Source organism: Microcaecilia unicolor, chromosome 1 (assembly GCF_901765095.1).
Source record: "Microcaecilia unicolor chromosome 1, aMicUni1.1, whole genome shotgun sequence".
Classification (NCBI taxonomy): Eukaryota; Metazoa; Chordata; class Amphibia; order Gymnophiona; family Siphonopidae; genus Microcaecilia; species Microcaecilia unicolor.
The window spans coordinates 342,655,514-342,676,774 of record NC_044031.1 but is presented as its reverse complement, the minus strand read 5'-3'; the positions used below and the strand labels follow the sequence as shown (position 1 = coordinate 342,676,774).

The following is a 21,261-nucleotide window of genomic DNA, read 5'->3' as shown; positions in this document are numbered from 1 at the left end:
GCGAGAGATATGGTGGTTTACATGGCTGGATCAGGCTGTTGGAGGAGGGCATATGTTCTGAGCTGATGTGAGTAGTTGTGTGCCAGGAAGGGCCAACATGGACCACAGACCCTGGCCCTCAAGGAATGCAGTGGCTCAGACACATGTAAGCAGGGTAATAGGCAGTGAAGGGTGTGGGGGGGGGGGGGGGGGGGAAGGTTGTAAATCATTCTCACTGCAACAGATCAGGCCTTTCACTAGACAGACATTATAGTATCGGGTTTGTGTTTCATTTGTGTGCTTCCTGTTTCATGTTAAAGACAAATAACAGAGCAATAACAAGTTAAAATACATTGAAAAATACTTTTCTTTCTGTTCTTCCATGAGTAAGGAGGAGAGTTATGTAGTCTTGTGCTCAACCTGTAGCATTCCACAGATATCCATGAACTCTTGTGTAAATGAATTGCCCTAGTTAACAATGGCTTCTAAAAATCTATTCTCGCCTCTGCAAACATTAGTCATAAAAGTTCTTCTTTAAGGGAGCTGCTGACATGGGTTGTTTAATTTAGCTGGGTGGCTACTGGACATGTCCAACCAGTTCCTTGTGCTGTGCTATTGACTGCTATTATACCAAGTTATCACTTTGTATTTATTTCTGTTGGTCGCCTGTCAAAATATTTGATGGATTGATTTACTGCAGTCATATTTCATCATGGTGGAATTACATTTTTCTTTAAAAATATACCATTCTTTCCTGTAACTCCCTGTTGCTAAATGTCACACCCTTGGTGGTGGCACATGCTACCACTCCAGGTCAGGATGTCAATAAAAGGAGGGTAGCTCCTTGTAAAAGAGCAGAGGCAGGGCTGCAGAACTGAACAGAAGGCAAAGTACAGATCAATCCACTGGTGAGTGCTGTAGCTTAATCACATTGTGTATGGCTTTTCCCTTAATGGTTACTGACTAGAAAGATTTTTAATCAATAAATTAAAAGAGCTTCAGGGTATGTACAAAGGAAACTCAATCTACTTCTGAGCTGGGAATTAGAGAACCAAAAAAGGATCATGCCAACTTTGAGCCAGGCAACTTAAGGTATCTAAGCACTAAAAAGCACTTCATATCACTTGTGTACGCATTTATTAACGGGCAATGTTAATGACTTGCCAATGACACCAGAAAGTAATGTATGTGTATGTGCTTCACTTATGAACTTTTATCACCCAAAATTGTACTGCACCACTCAAGTTGCAGTTAAATTTCTCACAATAACATGTTTACGAAGCAGTTTGTGTGTGTACCTCATTGATGGATGAGTAGGTAATGAGCTTTTGTTTAACTTTCCATCTCTTTACGTACTTAACATAATAATAATCATAATAATAAAAAGGCCTGTAACCCGCTCAAGTCTTGCTTTTTAGAGCGGTCAACAAAAATAAGAAACTGGTCAAAATCCAGGAATTTCAGTAATAAAACATCAACCTCCCTGTTTACTAAACTGCATTAGTGCCTGCCGTGCGCTAATGCTGACACAGCCCATTCACTTTGAATGGGCTGTATCGGCATTGCTGTGCGACTTAGTAAACAGGGGGGCAAGATTAACAGGACCTCATCAAACATAAAATTATGAAGAAGCTAAATCATACTTCTTAAACACAGTTTTAATATTTTGATGAAATTCCCCATATGAAGCAGACAGAATAATTTTAGGTGAGATTTCTTTCCCATATCTAGTGGCCTGAAAAGCCAATAGATATTCAAAATGTTTTGTCTTTTTTACACCGTTAGGTGATGGGAAGATGAAAAAAATATCATTCCCTTTCCTATATTTCTTCTTACCTTCCAATATCTTAAAATGAGCATAAAAATAAGATGGTACCAAACCATGTAAAACTGTATATAAAAAAACATGACAATTTAAATAAACTTTTCGCTTCCACCGGAAGCCAGTGTAGCCTAATGTAATACTGGGACAGTCTATCTAATTTTTTTCAAAGAAAAAAATCAAGCGAAGAGCAGTATTCTGAATGGTTTGGATCCTTTTTTTTTTTTTTTTAAATACTTTGTGCATCTTGTATAAGTAATATTACAATAATCTAGTTGACTCCAAAATTATGGACTGCACTAATATCTTAAACTGGTCTTCTTTAAAGTATTTGTGAATCTGCTGAAGTTTTCTGCAGAGCAGAAATGTTTTCCTAGCTAAAAAGTTTATTTGTTGTTCTAAGGATAGCCTACTATCCAAATAAAACCCCAGTATTTTAATAAGAGATGATAATGTGAAATCGTTCTGATTAATTGTAATCGTAATATTGTTTTTGCATGTAGACTCACAAAAGCAAATGCCTAGTTTATATATGCTAATTGTGCTTTTTACGCACACACTTGTGTTTGCGAATTTAAAAGCATTCTAGTACATTGCTGTAATAAAAACTGACCCCTGTTGTTTCTCAAGCTCTACCCCTTATGTAGAACCAGAATAAAGTTGCTCTTCAGTTTAGATACTTATGTGCCAAAAGTGGTAGATTAGCTAGGAGAAAACTTCCTGCCTGCTTCGTTCTGGATAAGCTTTGCCAAGCTAAGATGATTTACCATGGAATACATGATGATGTGTCTTAAAATTCTAGACAGAGTGCTTTAATAATTCGTAGTCAGAGTACTCAGATTATATTTGTGTCATGTTATAAGGATGTGAAAATATGAATACAAATCCAAGCCAGGAGGAAGGCTGGGTTACTGGTTCCTGATGGAGCAATACCTGCAATCAGACTCTACTATGTACAGTCAGATAATCATTAACCTGAAAATGGAGTGCAGATTCTCACAGGAGTTAACCATATCTTAATTCCCTCATAGCAAACAACAGTTTATTGCTGTTGAAGTATGTAAAAATGAATTATAAGGAAGCAGCTGGGGGTCATCGGGTTACTCACTGCAGATTTGCTCATGGTTTTTGACAGTAGCACTGTAAGAATAGCTGGAGAGTTGACATTGCTATTATAGATAGCTGATGACTCAGCTGTTTAGGAAGCCTAAAGTGGGATTGGGGGGGGGGGGGGGAATGAGTTAAAATCCTGGGGGTTTGTTCTGTGGTCTAACATTATGCAGAAATAAAGATCAGCAAAATAGTTGTAGGTAATACCTTTATTGCAATGCAGATATTACTAATGAATAAAATGGAAACAAAATTAAACCATAGGTACACAGTAAATTTCAGTATGCAACTATATTAAAACTGATTGAAAAAAGTGTGTTCATTGCTGATTATAGCTGATGTCTCTGTAGGAGAATGTATCTATGGGAGTATAGGTGGTTTTACTTAATAGCTTTAATACAACTGCTTAAGGGACCTATATCTACTATATATGAGATATTATAGGGGGGGGGTCTAATTAGCAAATTTTAAAAATGACAACTTCCAAAATGAAATACAATAAATTTGAAATACATTACAACAGAAATATAACCTCAAGTCTATGTCAAGAAGAAAAACTGAGGTCAATAAAACAACAAACTTCAAGTATATAATCAATGGAATTAACATTCACAACTTAAGCCCTAACTCTGTATCTTGATCTTGTTGTTTACTCCAGGGGGAATTCTGCACAAAAAATTGAGAATTCTGTGCAAAAAATTGAAAATTCTGCACACTTTATTTCTAATTTTTTTGTGCAGAATTCCTCTATTATAAGAGCTGGATTCTCCCCAGGCATGAAATACCCCTACCCCCACTGCATTTTCCCATGCACTTACATGCAGATCTCCATCTTATTCCTATGGCGTACACACACACCCCTCATCTACCTTTTTTCCAGCCCCCTCCCTACACTGAACCACCTCCTTGCACCGACACTCCAGCTCCCCTCCTTGCACCCACATTCCATCTACCTTTTTTCCAGGTCCCCCCTGCATACACACCTTCCATATTTTTATCCAGCTTGCATCCCTGTGCTCACACTCAATCCACATTTTTTTCCATCCCGCCTCCCTGCATCCACACCATCTACCTTTTTTCCAGCCCCCTCCCTGCATCCACACTCCACTTTTTCTCGAGCTGCCCTCCCTGCAGTCACCCTCCACCTACATTTTCCAGACCCCTCCCTCCCCTCCTGCACACTCACCAGTCCAGCGCGGTAGGAGGAGGAGGAGCTGCAGAGCTGCACATCAGGCTGCTTTTCTGTTCCTTTGAGCTGTGTAGGCCTCTGTATATCTGCGCAGCTTAAAGGAACCACCACAGCAAAGGAGGAAGTAGTCCAATCTAGGACTATGCGCTGAACCTGTGAGTATGTAGGAGGGGGTCACTTTCCGGCTGCCAGTATCTGTGCCATTCTGCCTGCAAAGGCAGACTGGACAGAATTCTGTGCAGGAAAGGAAGAATTCTGTGCAGTTTGTGGAGATGAATTCTGCACAAATTCTGCATTGCACAGTAGCGCAGAATTCCCCCAGGAGTATGTTCTTTTCTTGTTCCAAAACAAATCTCTCTAAATGCAAAATGACAAAGAAGAAAATACTGTTTCCCTTGCAGGTGAACAACATACCTGCAAGGGAAACGCAAGAAAAAAAGTAGCATTAATAACTATTACCCTAGATTTCAGAGCTAGGAACTGCTTCTTCTGCTCTTGAATTATTCTTGTCACATCAGGAAAAATCTATATTGGTTGCCCGCAAAAATTTTTTTTTATATTTCCTTTCTGGATTATACATGCTGTATTGTATATTAAAGTGTCAAGGATTCAGGATTGGTGAGTCCTTGGGCAGAAGCCGGAGCTGCGGCAGACAAGTCCCCTGGGCTGGCACAGGGCAGGTCAAGACAAGGCAAGGCTAGATAAGACAGGGCTAGAACAAATCAGATGAGACTAGACAAGGCTGGGCTAGGCTAGGCTAAAATAAGCAGGACAGAAGTAACAAGGTAAAGCAAACAAGGACCGGATCCAGATGAGGCAAGGAAAGCAAAGCAAAGGGCTAGAACCAGAAGCAGGGCAAAGGGCTAGAACTGGAACCCAGGCAGAACAAGGCAAGACTTGGAACTAGATTAAAACTGGGTCCAGAAAAGGCAAGACAAGGGCAAGGCAAGGACTGGATCTGGACAGGACTGGACAAGGCAAGGCTAGGCACAACCGGACAAAGCAGACAGGCAAGACAGACAGAAGCTGGATCCAGACAAGGCAAAGAGAGAAAAGCAACAGAGTTAAAACCTAACCCAGACAGGAACAAGGTATGACATAGAATCAAGGTTAGAACTGGGTTCAGACAAGGCAAGAGTAGGCAGGGCAAGAACTGAATTCAGACAAGAGAGAGAGCAAAACAAGGCAAGATATAGTAGACAAAGCAGGGCTGGTGCTAGGCAGAAACAGGGTAGGGCTGGATCTAGGCAACAGGAACAAACAAAAGACAAGGCAAGAACAGGGCTTAACTGCACAGGAACCAGGAACAGGGCTTGGCTGTAACAGAAACCAGGAACACAGGAACTAGGCTTCAGAAGCAAGACTCACAGGAACAAAGTTAGGCAGGGACAAGACTCATAGAGACAAGGCTTCAGGGACAAGACACAAAGGAACAAGACTAGGCAGGAAACAAGACAGGAACTCAGGAGCAAGGCTTTCAGGAATAAGGATTGCAGAAGCAAAGCTTTTAGTACAAGACTCACAGAAACACGGTTAGGCAGAATCAAAGTTACACAGAAGCAAGGCTTCAGGAACAAGGTTTGCAGGAGCAAGACTTTCAGGAACATGGTTCAGAAACAAGGAGCACAGCAACAAGGATTCAGGAACAAGCTAGGCAGGAAACAAGGCATACAAGAATAAGGCTTCAGGGACAAAGCTAGGCAGAAAACAAGGCATATAGGAATAAGGCTTCAGGGACAAGACACAGGAACAAAGCTAAGCAGGAACTGGATCCAAACAGGTAACACAAACACAAGGCTAAGAGACCTCTTGCAAAGGCAAAGCATGAAAGTCCCAGAGTTCCTTATAAAGGTCCTCTCTGATGATGTCAAAACCTCTGGTGCACTAGAATGAGGCTTGGATGCAAAAACACCAGAGTGAGGCTTGGATAGACTCTGACGTGAGTCTTGGATGCACTCTGAAGTGAGTCTTGGATGTAGGAATACCAGAGTAAGGCCTAGATAGACTGGAGTGGGGCTTGAATACAGGAACACCAGAATGAGGCTTGGATAACAGGGAAATAGTGCTGCGTACGTCTAGTAGCGCTATAGAAATGATAAGTAGTAGTAGTAGAAACAGGCAGCAGATGCATCAATGCAGGGACAAGGCCGTCTGGAGAATCCGCAGAGCCCGACCACTGGAAAAAGGTGAGTTTGGACGTGGGAGCACGGCTGTGACATAAAGTTGTAAATGAAAAAAAATACAGTAAAATCTTGATAAGCCAAGAAACAACCCCAACAAATTAGCTTAATACTATAATAAAATACAGCACTATCCATTGCTGGGAAGTGCATAAGTACATAAGTAATGCCATACTGGGAAAAGACCAAAGGCCCATCGAGCCCAGCATCCTGTCCCCAACAGCAGCCAATCCAGGTCAAGGGCACCTGGCAAGCTTCCCAAACGCACAAACATTCTATACATGTTATTCCCGAAATTGTGGATTTTTCCCAAGTCCATTTAGTAGCGGCTATGGACTTGTCCTTTAGGAAACTGTCCAAACCCTTTTTAAACTTTGCCAAGCTAACCGCCTTCACCATGCTCTCCAGCAATGAATTCCAGAGTTTAATTATGCGTTAGGTGAAGAAAAAGTTTCTCCTATTTGTTTTAAATGTACTACACTGTAGTTTCATCACATGCCCCTAGTCCTAGTATTTTTGGAAAGCATGAACAGACGCTTCACATCCACCTGTTCCACTCCACTCATTATTTTATATACCTCTATCATGTCTCCCCTCAGCCATCTCTTCTCCAAGCTGAAAAGCCCTAGCCTCCTTAGTCTTTCTTCATAGGGAAGTCGTCCCATCCCCGCTATCATTTTCGTTGCCCTTCGCTGCACCTTTTTCCAATTCCACTGTATCTTTCTTGAGATGCAGCAACCAGAATTGGACACAATACTGAAGGTGCGGTCGCACCATGGAGCGATACAATGGCATTATAACATCCTCACACCTGTTTTCTATACCTTTCCTAATAATAATAAAAACACAACCCGTAATAACTAAAATAATTGCTTGCTTTGCTTTAAATGCATGTACAGCTTCCTGCGGGGCTGGTGGTTGGGAGGCGGGGATAGGGCTGGGCAGACTTATACGGTCTGTGCCAGAGCCGGTGGTGGGAAGCAGGACTGGTGGTTGGGAGGCGGGGATAGTGCTGGACAGACTTGTATGGTCTGTGCCAGAGCCGGGGTTGGGAGGCAGGGCTGGGGAGGTGAGGATAGTGCTGGGCAGACTTATACGGTCTGTGCCTGTGCCAGAGCCGGTGGTTGGGAGGTGGGGCAGACTTATACGGTCTGTGCCCTGAAGAGCATAGGTACAATTAAAGTAAGGTATACACAAAAAGCAGCAAATATGAGTTATCTTGTTGGGCAGACTGGATGGACCGTGCAGGTCTTTTTCTGCCGTCATCTACTATGTTACTATGCTTAATTTAAAAGTCTATACTTTGCTTTGCTCGCTTTAATTGAAAGCTCTACTTTGCTTTGCTCGCTCTAATTGAAAGCTTTTACTGCATGCACCGCTTTCAACTTGGATTTAAAAGTTTATACTTTGCTTCACTGCTTTAAATAGCACCATTCCCTGTAAGGATTAATAAAGATGCTTTTAAATATCTTAAATATTATACACAGAAGGCAAATGAACTGCTCAGCCAAATATCGCTATTCCCTGTAATGATTTAATGCAATTGCCTTACTTTGCTTTAAAGACAAGGTAAGGAAATAGCTCTGTACTTGCACTGCTAACAACTTAATTTAAATGTAATTATCTCACTTGGCTTGTTCTGAACCAGACAAATGAGCCACCTTGTGCAATAAGATAATTAGATTAACATGTAACACTCACTATTATGCTCCAACAGTAAATGTAAGCTTTGCTTTGCTCTGATTATGAACCAAACATGATCAGTATGAAATGTTGCTAAGCTTAAATGCAAATGCAGGTTTTGCTTTGCTTTGAATGTAAACCAGCTAAATGTTTGCCTTATTATGCCTTATTATGCTCCAAATGTAAATACAGGTTTTGCTTTGCTCTGATTATGAGCCAAATATGATCAGTATGAAATGTCGCTAAGCTAAAACACAAATGCAAGTTTTGCTTCGCTTTGAATGTAAACCAGCTAAATGTTTGCCACAGCGCCTTAAACACAGATATGAATACCAGTAAAACACTCTTAACCATTCATTGTCTCACCCTACTCTTACACGCAAACATAATCCACAACCCAAACAATGACAACCCCATAACCCACATATCATAAAACACTCACATACACACAATGCCCACTCTAAAGAACATCCATAACAACCCACCAACATTACACCAACCCTATGTACGACCTACCAACAATTCACCAAACCAAAGTCACAACAACCAACCAAACGGAAAAATCTCCGGGTATGAACATCACCAACAAAAAGAGGAAAACAACAACAACAAATTCAACCACCGAAGAAACAGACAACTAATAAAAATAAACACATCAAACCTCCCCACAGAACCACACCGCTCAATACAACTAGGATATTGAGCGGTGCAAGATCAGCAGTAAGCAACTCAGTAGATATACTAGACTGGATCACCACAGATAATTTATTTATCACAGAAACCTGGTTCCACAGCCCCACTGACCCCGCCATCATAGAAACATGCCCACCAGAATACAAGATCACCCACTGGACAAGAAATGGTAAAAGAGGGGGCGGAATAGCCATAATTTACAAACCCGAATTCACCATCACAACCACGGGTGAATCTACCTCACCACAACTTGAAATTGCCTCGACAAGAATCAATCATCCAAACCTCATAGGACACCTTAACGCAATCCTATTCTACAGACCACCAGGAAAATGGCAAGACTCCCAAACACAACTCATGGACTTCATATCGAACACATGTGTATCTGCCTCAAACATACTTATAATAGGAGACATTAACCTACATCTTGAAGACGAAACCTCAACAGGCACACGAGAATGCAAAGAATTCTTAAAACTCTGGGACCTGCACGAACCCAACACACAGCCAACACACGAAAAAGGACACACACTAGATATCATAACACACAAATTTGACCCAGACTCAACTATCACACTTACTGACAAGATGGACACCTACATTATGGTCAGATCACCATAAAGCAAATGTCTCTCTCTACTGGCGTAAAACACACATGAACATAATCAATAAACATAAGCGAACAACATACACCACAAGAGGAAAAATAGACCCCACAACATTCTGGCAACAGATCTACCAGAACAAATGGTCAACAAATGCTGACACCATCCAATTCCTCCAAGAATGGGATGATATATATGTACAACAACACTAGACAAAATCGCCCCAATCCAAACCAGATCACCACACAGGAAAAAATCAAACCCATGGTTCACCGAAGAGCTGAAAAAACTTAAAACACAAGTCAGGAAACTGGAACGCGCATGGAACAAAAAGAAAGATGAACAAACACTAAATGACTGGAAACTACTTCGGAGGAAGTACAAATATGCCATAAAACAGACTAAAAGGCTACATTACAAAACAATAATAGGACCAAACTACAAAGACACACATAAACTCTTCTTCCTTGTGAACAAACTGTTAGACACCACACCAGTTACAAACAACAGCAAAGACATACCAGATGTTGACAACCTCGCAAAATACTTCAAAGAGAAAATTATACAACTACGACTTAAAATACCCACCAGCCCTACTGATTACGCCACACTACTAGACTGTCTAGACCCAGAAGACGGAACATACCCAGCAGACAGAACTTGGACCGAATTCGAACCACTATCAGAAGACCTCATTTCTGAATCACTTAAAAGATTTGCCAAATCCCACTGCAATCTAGACACATGCCCAAACAACCTTATGAAATCAGCTCCTCAACAATTCATAACAGACCTAATGAACCACGTAAACTTCATGCTACAAAACGGACTTTTCCCTAAAGAAAAAGGAAAAATTCTACTCACCCCAATAACCAAAGATACAAAGAAAAGCGCAAGTGAAATAACCAACTACAGACCGGTAGCATCCATACCACTAATAACCAAAATAACCCAAGGAATGGTAACTAGACAACTCACAAACTATCTAAACAAACACTCAATACTGCATGAGGCCCAATCAGGATTCCGGTCGAATCACAGCACAGAAACAGTATTAATCACCCTTATGACTAAATTTAAACAAATGATTGCAACCGGCAACAATATACTCCTCCTACAATTCGACATATCAAGTGCCTTCGACATGGTTGACCACGGAATCCTACTACACATACTTGAATATTTTGGCATTGGAGGAAATGTCCTAAACTGGTTCAAGGGGTTCCTAACCCAACGATCATATCAAGTCACATCAAATTCAATCACGTCTGCTGCATGGACACCTGAATGTGGAGTACCACAAGGATCACCCCTCTCACCAACCATTTTCAACCTAATGATGATCCCCTTGGCAAAACTCCTATCAAACCAAACCTCAACCTTTATATATACGCCGATGATGTAACAATATACATCCCTTTCAAACAAGACACTAAAGAAATCTTCAATGAAATCAACCAAAGTTTACACATCATGAACACCTGGGCAGATGCATTCCGCTTGAAACTAAATGCAGAAAAAACTCAATGCCTGATACTCACTTCCCAGTTCAACACGAATGAATTCACCGCTATAAACACACCAAAACTGAACCTTCCAATCTCAGAAACATTAAAAATCCTTGGAGTCACTATTGACCGCAATCTAACACTCGAAACTCATGCAAACAATACAACCAAAAAGATGTTCTACTGCATGTGGAAACTGAAAAGAATAAGACCATACTTCCCAAGATCCATCTTTCGCAGCTTAGTGCAATCCCTCGTACTCAGCCATCTGGATTATTGCAACTCACTATACGCAGGTTGCAAAAAGCAAATACTGAAGAAACTCCAAACGGCCCAGAATACTGTAGCCAGACTTATCTTCGGAAAACCAAAGTATGAAAGTGCAAGACCCTTACGAGAGATGCTGCACTGGCTCCCACTCAAGGAACGCATAACTTTTAAAGTATGCACATTAGTCCACAAAATCATTCACGGTGAAGCCCCAGCCTACATGTCCGATTTAATAGACTTACCACCCAGAAACGCCAAAAGATCATCCCGAACTTTCCTCAATCTCCACTTCCCCAACTGCAAGGGCTTGAAATACAAGGCGCTGCACGCATCAACCTTTTCTTACATGAGCACGCAGTTCTGGAATTCACTGCCGCGACACCTGAGAACGATCTACGAGCAAACCAACTTCTGCAAACTATTGAAGACCCATCTTTTTGAGAAAATTTACGGAACGAACCTAAACACACAAAACCCACACTCACAGTTCAGTAATGCATCAATACAGCCACTCTGAATTCTCATCCCCCGTAATCTCACCACACTCATACCTTTACTCATAGAAAATGTATACCAAATGCCTTCCTATTAGTATATATTGCCCTTTTAGTCTCCCGTTGTTTCCTTCCAAGGTCTCAATGCTCTTTACCATTGTATATTCCTTAATGATACTTTGACTTTGTCTCGCATAACTCCTCACAATGTAATCCATAACCGAGTTGTAACAATGTTTATTCCCATCATTCATAACGTATTGTAAGCCACACTGAGCCCGCAAAAAGGTGGGAAAATGTGGGATACAAATGCAATAAATAAATAAATAAATAAAAATAATACCCAACATTCTATTCGCTTTCCTAGCCGCAGCAGCACACTGAGCAGAAGGTTTCAGTGTATTATCAACTACGACACCCAGATCCCTTTCTTGGTCCGTAACTCCTAACGTGGAACCTTGTATGACGTAGCTATAATTCGGGTTCTTTTTTCCCACATGCATCACCTTGCACTTGCTCACATTAAACGTCATCTGCCATTTAGGAGAGAGAAAAATAAGCAATTTTACTTAGAGAAGAAATCAAAAAGGAAAAAGAAAAATACCTTTGTTGTGTGATTAATCACGATTACAAATTTTAATCAAATGCAGCCCTGATAAAATTAAATACTAAAGAGTAATGAAAAGATAAGAAGTGCAAAATACAAACTGAAAAATTACTAATTAAAGAATCTAAAACAGCATGCAGAACAGCTATAAACAACCTTACAGTTTTCACATCCTACTTCAGTAGAGGAGTGTGGTAGCCGTGTTAGTCCACTCTTAAGGTTATCAATAGAAATCAAACAAAATAAAACATGGAAAAGAAAATAAGATGATACCTTTTTATTGGACATAACTTAATACATTTCTTGATTAGCTTTCGAAGGTTGCCCTTCTTCGTCAGTCCGATCTGACGAAGAAGGGCAACCTTCGAAAACTAATCAAGAAATGTATTAAGTTATGTCCAATAAAAAAGGTACCATCTTTTTTTTCTTTTCCATGTTTTATTTTGTTTGATTTCTATTCACATCCTACTTCAGAAATGCAGTCCTACTTCACATTTATGCCTATATATATAAGACCCAACTTTGCCTGCTCCTACTACACTGATCATATCTTCCTATCCATTAAAACTTTTATATTTGTACAGGATCATAGAAAGTAAAATTAACATCTTGGAATTTTACCAGATACACAGGAAGATCAAAAAGAAAATAGTACCCAATGCAAGTACTCTTCCCCATGTTGCATGAACAAAAGGGGCAGGGGTGTGGCTCTTCTGGCTCCCTTCGCCTTCTTGTTGTTGGATATCTCTACTCAACTTCTTCCTTTCTACTTCGTCTCAATTCTTCCCATTTCCTTCCCTTTCTTCTTCTTTGTGTCCATCCCTCCCTCTGCAAATCCTGTTTTTCAAGATAGTCTCTTTCACTTCTTATCAGATGCAGTTACCCAGTTTGAAAATCTTCTTGTATTGGGCAATTTCAACATTCACCCTGATTTGCCTTCACCCCCATTTGATAAACTTTTGTCCCTTTTTTCTGAATTGAGCCTTACTCACTCAACTGGTCACACGCTCGACCTTGCCCTTTCTAGAGTCTCTGACCCTGTCATATTAAATAACCTTTGTGGCACTCCTGTTCCTTGGTCAGATCATGCCCTTTTATCCTTTTTATTTACTTTTAACAAACCTCTTTGCTATGCCCGTTCCTCTCTTAGGTATTCCACACCATACTACCCTGTCAATCCCAGTGCTTTCCCCCCACTCTTTTCTTCTCTCCCTGAGGATTTCCTTACCGCCCTCTTGCTGACCAAGCTACCATTTGGAGATCCTGTTTATTGGCTTTGCTCCGTAATTACTCAATGAAATCTTCTCATGCCCCATGGTAACTGCAGACCTCTTAAGAGACAGCTGCGCTTTGCAGATCGCCTTCACCAGTTGCTTTCCAGTCTTATACCAGTATCGGGCGCTCCTAAAACAGCTGCGCCATTCATGTTATTTGTCTTTTATTAAGAGATCAGTCAGTTGTCCAAAGATGCCCTTTACTGTGGTTTCTGATTTGTCAAGGCTTTCCTCCACCTCTTCACTCCCGACAGTATTTCAGCCACAAATATTTCTTCCTTCTTTGCTTCCAAAATACAAACTCTTCAAGCTTCATTCCCCTGCCACACCCTATCTGCCCCCTCGTTTTCTCTTCCATCATCCCCTATATCTCCCACCCTCTCTCCTCTTTGGTCTCCCCCATCTCCCCCCTTCTCTCCCGCCCTTGCTTCATCTTCATCTCTGTTTGCTGGCCTTTGGCTTAGTTCCAGCTTAATCTTATTTCCCTAACTGTGCTGTCCAATATCTTTGTTTGTCGAGGATGTTGGGCCACATGGCTTCTATTGTACTTGTTACACCCATGGCACGGATTCACATGAGAACTGCCCAGTGGACCCTAGCTTCCCAGTGGTGTCAGGCCACGGGCAACCTAGAGGATGTCATCTGAGTTCCGCCAGAGCTGGTTCAGTCCCTATTCTGGTGGACAAATCAAATCAATTTGTGGGATTCCCATTCCAAATTCTAAGGCTCATGAAGATGCTGACGACGGATGCATCCCACCTAAGGTGGAGAGCTCATTTAGACGGGCTTTGTACTTAAGGTGCTTGGTCAGCCCAGCAAACAGATCTCCAAATCAACCTTCTGGAACTCAGGGCAATCTGGAACGCTGTGAAGGCTTTCAGGGATTGGCTGAACAACCAAATTGTACTCATTCAAACAAGACGACAAGGTTGCCATGTACTACACGAACAAGCAGGGGGGCACTGGATCACACCCTCTGTGTCGGGAGGTCGCCCAGATGTGGCGTTGGGTGTGCCAGCTTGGGATGCTCCTCAAGGCCACTTACCTGGTGGAAAAACTCAACAGTTTGGCCAACGGACTGATCAGGGTCATGCAACCACATGAGTGGTTACTCAGCATGGGCGTTGCCCATGAGATCTTCCAAGTGTGGGGCACCCCCTTGGTGGATATCTTTGCCACTCAGTCCAATCACAAAGTCCTTCAGTTCTGTTCCAGGCTGTAGGCCCATGATAGACTATCATTGGATGCCATCCTCCTTCATTGGGAGACAGGACTTCTGTATGTGTATCCTCCCATTCCTCTTGTGGGGAAGACTTTGCTGAAACTCAAGCAAGACCACAGGACCATGATCTTGATCACTCCCTTCTGGCCTTGTCAGATCTGGTTTCCTCTTCTTCTGGAGTTATCCTCCGAAAAACCGTGGAGATTGGAGTGTTTTCCTGACCCTCATCATGCAGGACGAGAGATCTCTTCTGCATCCCAAAATTTTGTCTCTCGCCTTCACAGTCTGGATGTTGAGAGAAGAGCTTAGAATTTGCTTCCTTGCGTCTTCCAGAGGGTGTCTCCAGGGTCTTTCTGGCTTCCACGAAAGATTCCACTAAGAGATGTTACTCTTTCAAATGCAGTAGCTTTGCTGTCTGGTGTGAGGGCAAAGCCCTAGATCCTATTTCCTGCCCTACACGTACCCTGCTTGAATACCTTCTGCACCTCTTCGAGTCTTGTCACAAGACCTACTCCATAAAGGTTCACCTCAGTGCAACTTCTGCTTATCATCAATGTGTAGAGGGTAAGCCCATCTCTGGATAGCCTCTAGTTCACTTCATGCGAGGTTTGGTGTTGATAAAGCCCCCTGTCAAATCTCCACCTGTGTCGTGGAACCTCAATGTCATTCTCACCCAGCTGATGAAAGCTCCTTTTGAGCCACTTGATTCCTGTCATATGAAGTACTTGACCTGGAAGGTCATATTTTTGGTGGCTACTACTTCAGTTCACAGGGTCAGTGAGCTTCAGGCCTTAGTGGCAGATGCACTAAGGTTGTGTTGGAGTTCCATCCTAACCAGTCAGCTGTCTTGCCAACATTCTTCCCCCGATCTCCATGTCCATCCTGGCGAAAGCGCACTGAACACCTTGGACTGCAAATGAGCATTACTTGGAGCGGACTAGGCCCTAAAGACAGTCCACCAAAACTTTTAGTTTCTTTTGATCTCTTGGGGGTCATGTCAGGGCTCACAATGTCAGAGCCATAGCTTCATCTGTAGCCCACTTAAGGTCAGCCTTCGTTGAAGACATTTGCAAGGCTGCGACGTGGTCTTCAGTCCACACATTCACATCTCATTACTGCCTTGAGCAGGATATATGTGACAGTCAGTTTGGACAGACAGTTCTGCAGAATTTGTTTTGGGTCTACAGAGTCTAACTCCACCCTCCTAGGCCCATTTTGTTCTGCTTCATGCTGCACTCTCACTCAGTTTGCAGCCCGTTAGAGGAACACAAGGAATGCTTAAGGTCAATTCTCTCCAAACACATGACCTGCTCAGCTCTGTACTTATAACCATACTTCAGCAAACAAAGGAAATGAGCAACTCTATAACATGAGAGCTACACTGTGTCCTCTCACCCGATATAAACTCTCCCTACTGCTGCACATCTGACTTTGGAAGAATGGGAGCTTAAATGAGGAACCATACCTAATTACAGTAAGTCATAGAGTCATTTTGAAGTCTGCCACACTGACATATCCACACCTCCCCACCTTATGAGTTCCTGAGACACCATGACCTCTCCTCACCATCGGTAGCTTCTACCTTCAAGGAGAACTCAGTTCTGAAATCTTTAATAGCGCACATTTAAAACTGATAGAGCGCTAAACCCAACTGACTTAAACTAGCTCAAACAACTATCACCATGAAGTGGCTCACATGGGTTTGCTTAGCCCTCTTGAGCACATTGGGCGGAAACCTACCAGATAATTTAGTGCCTAATCCTATTCCCGTAATCTATAATCAGTCTAGAAAACCCTGTACTAAGAAACACCCTAATTGTATACCTGATACCTGCTAGACAATGACAGTATATTCCATCAGAATACTACTATGGTTACGGACCAGGACAAAATGGCTAAAAAAACACGATACCTTTTGCAATTAACCAAACAACTCTTCCCTTTGGAACACAAGTTTCAACTCACTCCTGTCCCAGCCATCTATATCAACACTAGATCTGTGGGAAACAAGGCTCTCTTATTCAGGGATCTGCTAGAATCTTCAGATCTGGACTTTCTGTTCAATCTCAGAAACATGGCTCACAGAAGTTGATAGTCTGATACTGCCCCACATCTATCCACCCGGTTCTGGTATTCTTCATTCTTCAAGACAGGGTGAAAAAGGAGGCGAACTTGCTTTTGTCTTTAAGAGTTTTTTCCATATGTCTTTAGTTAGTTCTGGGGTTTTCCCTGAACTGGAACACATGCTATGCAAATTCTGTGATGATTCAAAAGAGGCAGATCAAATCAACTTACTCCTCATTTACCATCCTCCGGGAGCATGGTCCAAGGCAGAACCACTACTTGTAGAGATTACTTCCTATGCCATGTCACAATTCTCAAGGATTATCTTCCTGGGAGACTTAAACCTACATTTGGAAAATGATGCAGACACCAATGTCATAAGTATATAAGTATTGCCATACTGGGACAGACCAAAGGTCCATCAAGCCCAGCATCCTGTTTCCAACAGTGGCCGGTCCAGATCACAAATACCTGGCAAGATCTCAAAAAAGTACAAAACATTTGCTTATCCCAGAAATAGTGGATTTTCCCCAAGTTCAATTTAATAATGGTCTATGGACTTTTCCTTTAGGAAACCGTCCAAATCTTTTTTAAAACTCTGCTAAGCTAACCACCTATTTACCACATTCTCTGGCAGCGAATTCCAGAGTTTAATTACAAGTTGAGTGAAGAAAAAGTTTCTCCAATTTGTTTTAAATGTACTACTTTGTAGCTTGATCACATGCCCCCTAGTCCTAGTATTTTTGGAAAGCGTAAACAGACGCTTCACATCTACCCATTCAACTCCACTCATTATTTTATAGTCCACAACTTCAAATCATTCCTGAAGGATTGCAAACTAGCTACATTGTCCAAGGGTGCAACTCATGAAAAAGGACAAATGTTAGACTTCATGACGTCCTATCCTAATAGCTTGGTTAGTTCATTCAAATGGAAGCCAGTACCATGGTCTGACCATTTCCAACTGGATTTCACCATTGATAAATCAGTATGTTAAGCTTAACCAGACACAAGTCATCCAAACTCATCTTCACCAGAGGTAAAATCAAAGAGGCCACTTTCTGGTTGGAACAAACAGATTCCCTCACTACCACATCTCCTACACATGGTTCGATCAAATCCCGCTGGGACACCATGGTGAAAGCCTAGGAGTGGCCTAGTGGTTAGGGTGGTGGACTTTGGTCCTGGGGAACTGAGGAACTGAGTTTGATTCCCACTTCAGGCATAGGCAGCTCCTTGTGATTCTGGGCAAGTCACTTAACCCTCCATTGTCCCAGGTACAAATAAGTACCTGTATACAATATGTAAGCCGCATTGAGCCTGCCATGAGTGGGAAAGCGCGGGGTACAAATGTAACAAAAAAAAATTTCAAGACATTCAGAAATTCGCCATGGTTTACAGAGGAACTATCCATCCTAAAAAAAGGAATGTCGATACCTTGAAAAGCAATGGAGAAAGAACAAAGATAATACTAATAAATCCAAATGGAAGTCAGCCTTTCGATGCTACAAAAAGAAGGTAGCGGACAAAAAAGCTCCTAATGGATACCAATGGGCAGGATAAAAACTATTATAGGCGCTGAAAAATATTTTAAAAATACACATACAACTGATGCAAACTTGAATTCTGAATAAAATGATATGTAATATTTTCCACCTTACATTTGGGCAGAAAGCTGGTCAGAGATGAGTTATCATTATTGCATGGGTGATGCAGGACTTTTGCACACCACTGTAATTTACAGGCATTTAAAAATGCTGTTTCTCTACCTTTTAATGAAGAATTTGAATGAAAGATACAAAGAACAAGGGACAACGGGAAAAGGGACAATAAAGAAAAGAGTAGACTATCAGGCTGTCTTGACTCGAGTCATCATCAGAAGGCCATGCAGACACAGAGTAATTGTATAAAGGAGCGCCTAGAAGACAAATATTTGGATCCTCCTCTGTAAAGGAAAGTAGGTGCTTACTTTTCTTCATAGTATACTACTAGTGTAATAGGACATTTTCCAAATATTTTATTAATTTTCAAAGAATACAAATAACAGGAAAACAATGATGGAAAAACCTAGGAAGCAAGAAACACAACAGGTGGGAAAGGAAAAAAAAAAAAAAAAAGAGAAAGGAAAGAAGAGAAAAAAGGAGGGGAAAGCATCCAGATGTTTAACAAATAAGTCATTTGTACTGGTTTAAGGTGTGGCCTGAATAGTTTGGAGGTAGTTGTCCAAAATAGACCAAATGTTTTTCTTAGATACTATCATCCGACTTTTCGCAGCCATGGCGAGCTCAAACTTCTGATGCTGCAGGACTGTATTCCACCAGAAATAAATATTCAGCAACTGTGCGTTTTTCCAGTTTTGCAAAATATGCCGTTGAGCAATAGTGAGGAGAATGTCCAATAGTTTTGATTGCGGGGAGGTCAAATCAAAAGTTGCATGAACGGACTTAAAAATTACAATTGAATAAGTCAGGTCATCAGTTATGGGCAAAAGTTTTTGTATAATATTCCAAACAGCCTTCCAGAATTGAAAGATCAGAGGACACTCATATAGCATATGAGAGAAAGTACCCACTTGCAGCAAACAGTGCCAACATTTGTCTGATGAGCTCAGGCCAGCAGTAGCAAGTTTGAGGAGTCCAATTGGTTTTATGATATAAAAAAAACATAGACTGCAAAACCGCTGCAGAGGAAAGAGGTTTCATAACTTTAGACCAGAAACAGAACCACATATTTTCATCTACCACAGACTCTGTATCAAGCTGCCAATTATGTTGAAGGGCAGTATTGAAGTTGTGTGTTGCGTTAATAAAAATTTTATAAATAGATGAAGCTGTGTGCCCAGCTAATACTAGTGTCTGGGCGTTGGCAAATAAAGAAGGCAGCTGAGATGACAATGATGCCAGCTCAACAGATGCCTTCACACTATGAGTAAGTTGCATCCATTGAAAGAACATAGTAGGAGGTAGAGAAAATTTGGATACCACCTCAGAAAAGGACCAAAAACTATTATCAGCATTAACAATATCAGACAGATAGAAGACTCCCTTATCTATCCACTCTTTCCAAAAGAATGGAGCTTTATTTATTAAGATATGCGGATTATACCAAAGTGACTGATGTGATGATTTACTGAGAGGTATTGCTTGAAATTTGTCGAGGTCCAATAAACATTTGACCGTGGAGACTATAATCTGATTAACTCTATGTGATGGAAATGAAGAAGCAGTAAGAAGAAGCGGTAAAGTGAGAGGAGCTACCATGGCCTCCTCCAATTGCAGCCACACGGGCTTGTATTCAGAAGTGCGGAAGAACCATCTGCACCCCTGCTGTGAAATGTAAGATTTATGATAAGTTAGGAAGTCGGGAAATAAAACTCCGCCTTTTTCCCTGGTGCATTTAAGTTTCCTCAAAGCAATCTTTGGAGGCTTATTTGACCATAGAAAGGAAGATAATAATTTGTCAACTTGTGAGTAGAATGGAAGGGGGAAGACGATTGGAAGCATGCTGTTATGATTGGGGTCTGAACCCCTCTCAAACTTACCTCTTTCCTGGGGGTCAGCTTCTTAGCTGGCTTCTGTTTCTTTTCTCTGTCCTTTCTGAGCTGGCTCTGTCTCTCTGTGCTGGCAGCTTCCAGCAGCAAGGCTCTAATTGTCTCTTCACTGCAGCTGTGGGTGTAGTCTGAGTTGCTCTAACTCTCTTTGGGTGTACTGGCTTCAAGTGTTTCACGGTTTTGCATTGGTGTGGGTTGGGCCTCTCTGGGTCAGTGTGCTTTTGCCTAGGTCTAGGGAGTGTAACATCATCAGGGAGGGCCTTGATAAGGAAGTGGGTTCTTTCCTTCAGGGCCTTTGCAACAGTGGTGTTTGCTGTAGGTAGGGTGGTGCAGTGTGCACTTCTGACGTTGTGTCTAGTTTCCCTGCTTGCTTTTGCTAAGGGCCAGGTTAGTGTTAGTGCAGTGTGTTTAGCTTTCCTGCTTTTCCCTTTTGGTTCCCTTCTGTTCCCTCTTGGTTTTGGTAGCATTGCTGTGTGTAGGGCTTTGGAAGCTCTGTTGTTGATAGAAGTACTTCAGGGTTTGGTGTTGTTAGGATCACTGCAGAGTTTGCTGTTAGAAGTACTTCTGGTGTTTGTGCTATTAGGAGCATTGCAGTCTTTGCTGTTGGTGTTTGGTGCTTTAGAAGCACTTTTGGCTTATGTGTTAGCTTCCCTCCTTGTGGCTCCCCTGTCTTCCCTTTTAGTGCTAGGAGCTCTTCTGGTTGCTTGCCAGAGTAGTGCTTAGGAAGCACCTTGTTAGTTGTATCTAGCTTGCTAGAGCAGTGCTTAGGTAGCTGGTTAGTTCTGTGTTCAGCTTATTAGTGTAAAGCTCTGCTTGTAGCTTGGTGCTTAGTAGCACCTGTGTTAGCTTTGTGTTTAGTTCCCTGCTCTGTTAGTTTAGGGCTTAGGAAGTTCCTTTCTTGAGCAGGGATTAGGAGCTCCTGTTTAGTATAGGGCTTAGGAAGTCCTTTTGTCAGTTTACTGTTAGGAACACTCCTGCTGGTTTAGGGATTGGGAGCACGTAGATCAGTTT

At 41.7% G+C, this 21,261-nt stretch overlaps 1 protein-coding gene across 1 annotated transcript in view; it reads left to right on the top strand.

Annotated features, from left to right (window-relative positions):
- Positions 1–814: 814 nt before the first annotated feature.
- TGM4 (transglutaminase 4) overlaps positions 815–21,261 on the top strand; it is a 172,678-nt gene continuing 152,231 nt past the window's right edge. Inside the window, exon 1 of the mRNA XM_030209285.1 lies at positions 815–887. The gene's annotated coding sequence lies outside the window, so the exon portion shown is untranslated. The remainder of the gene's footprint in view (positions 888–21,261) is intronic.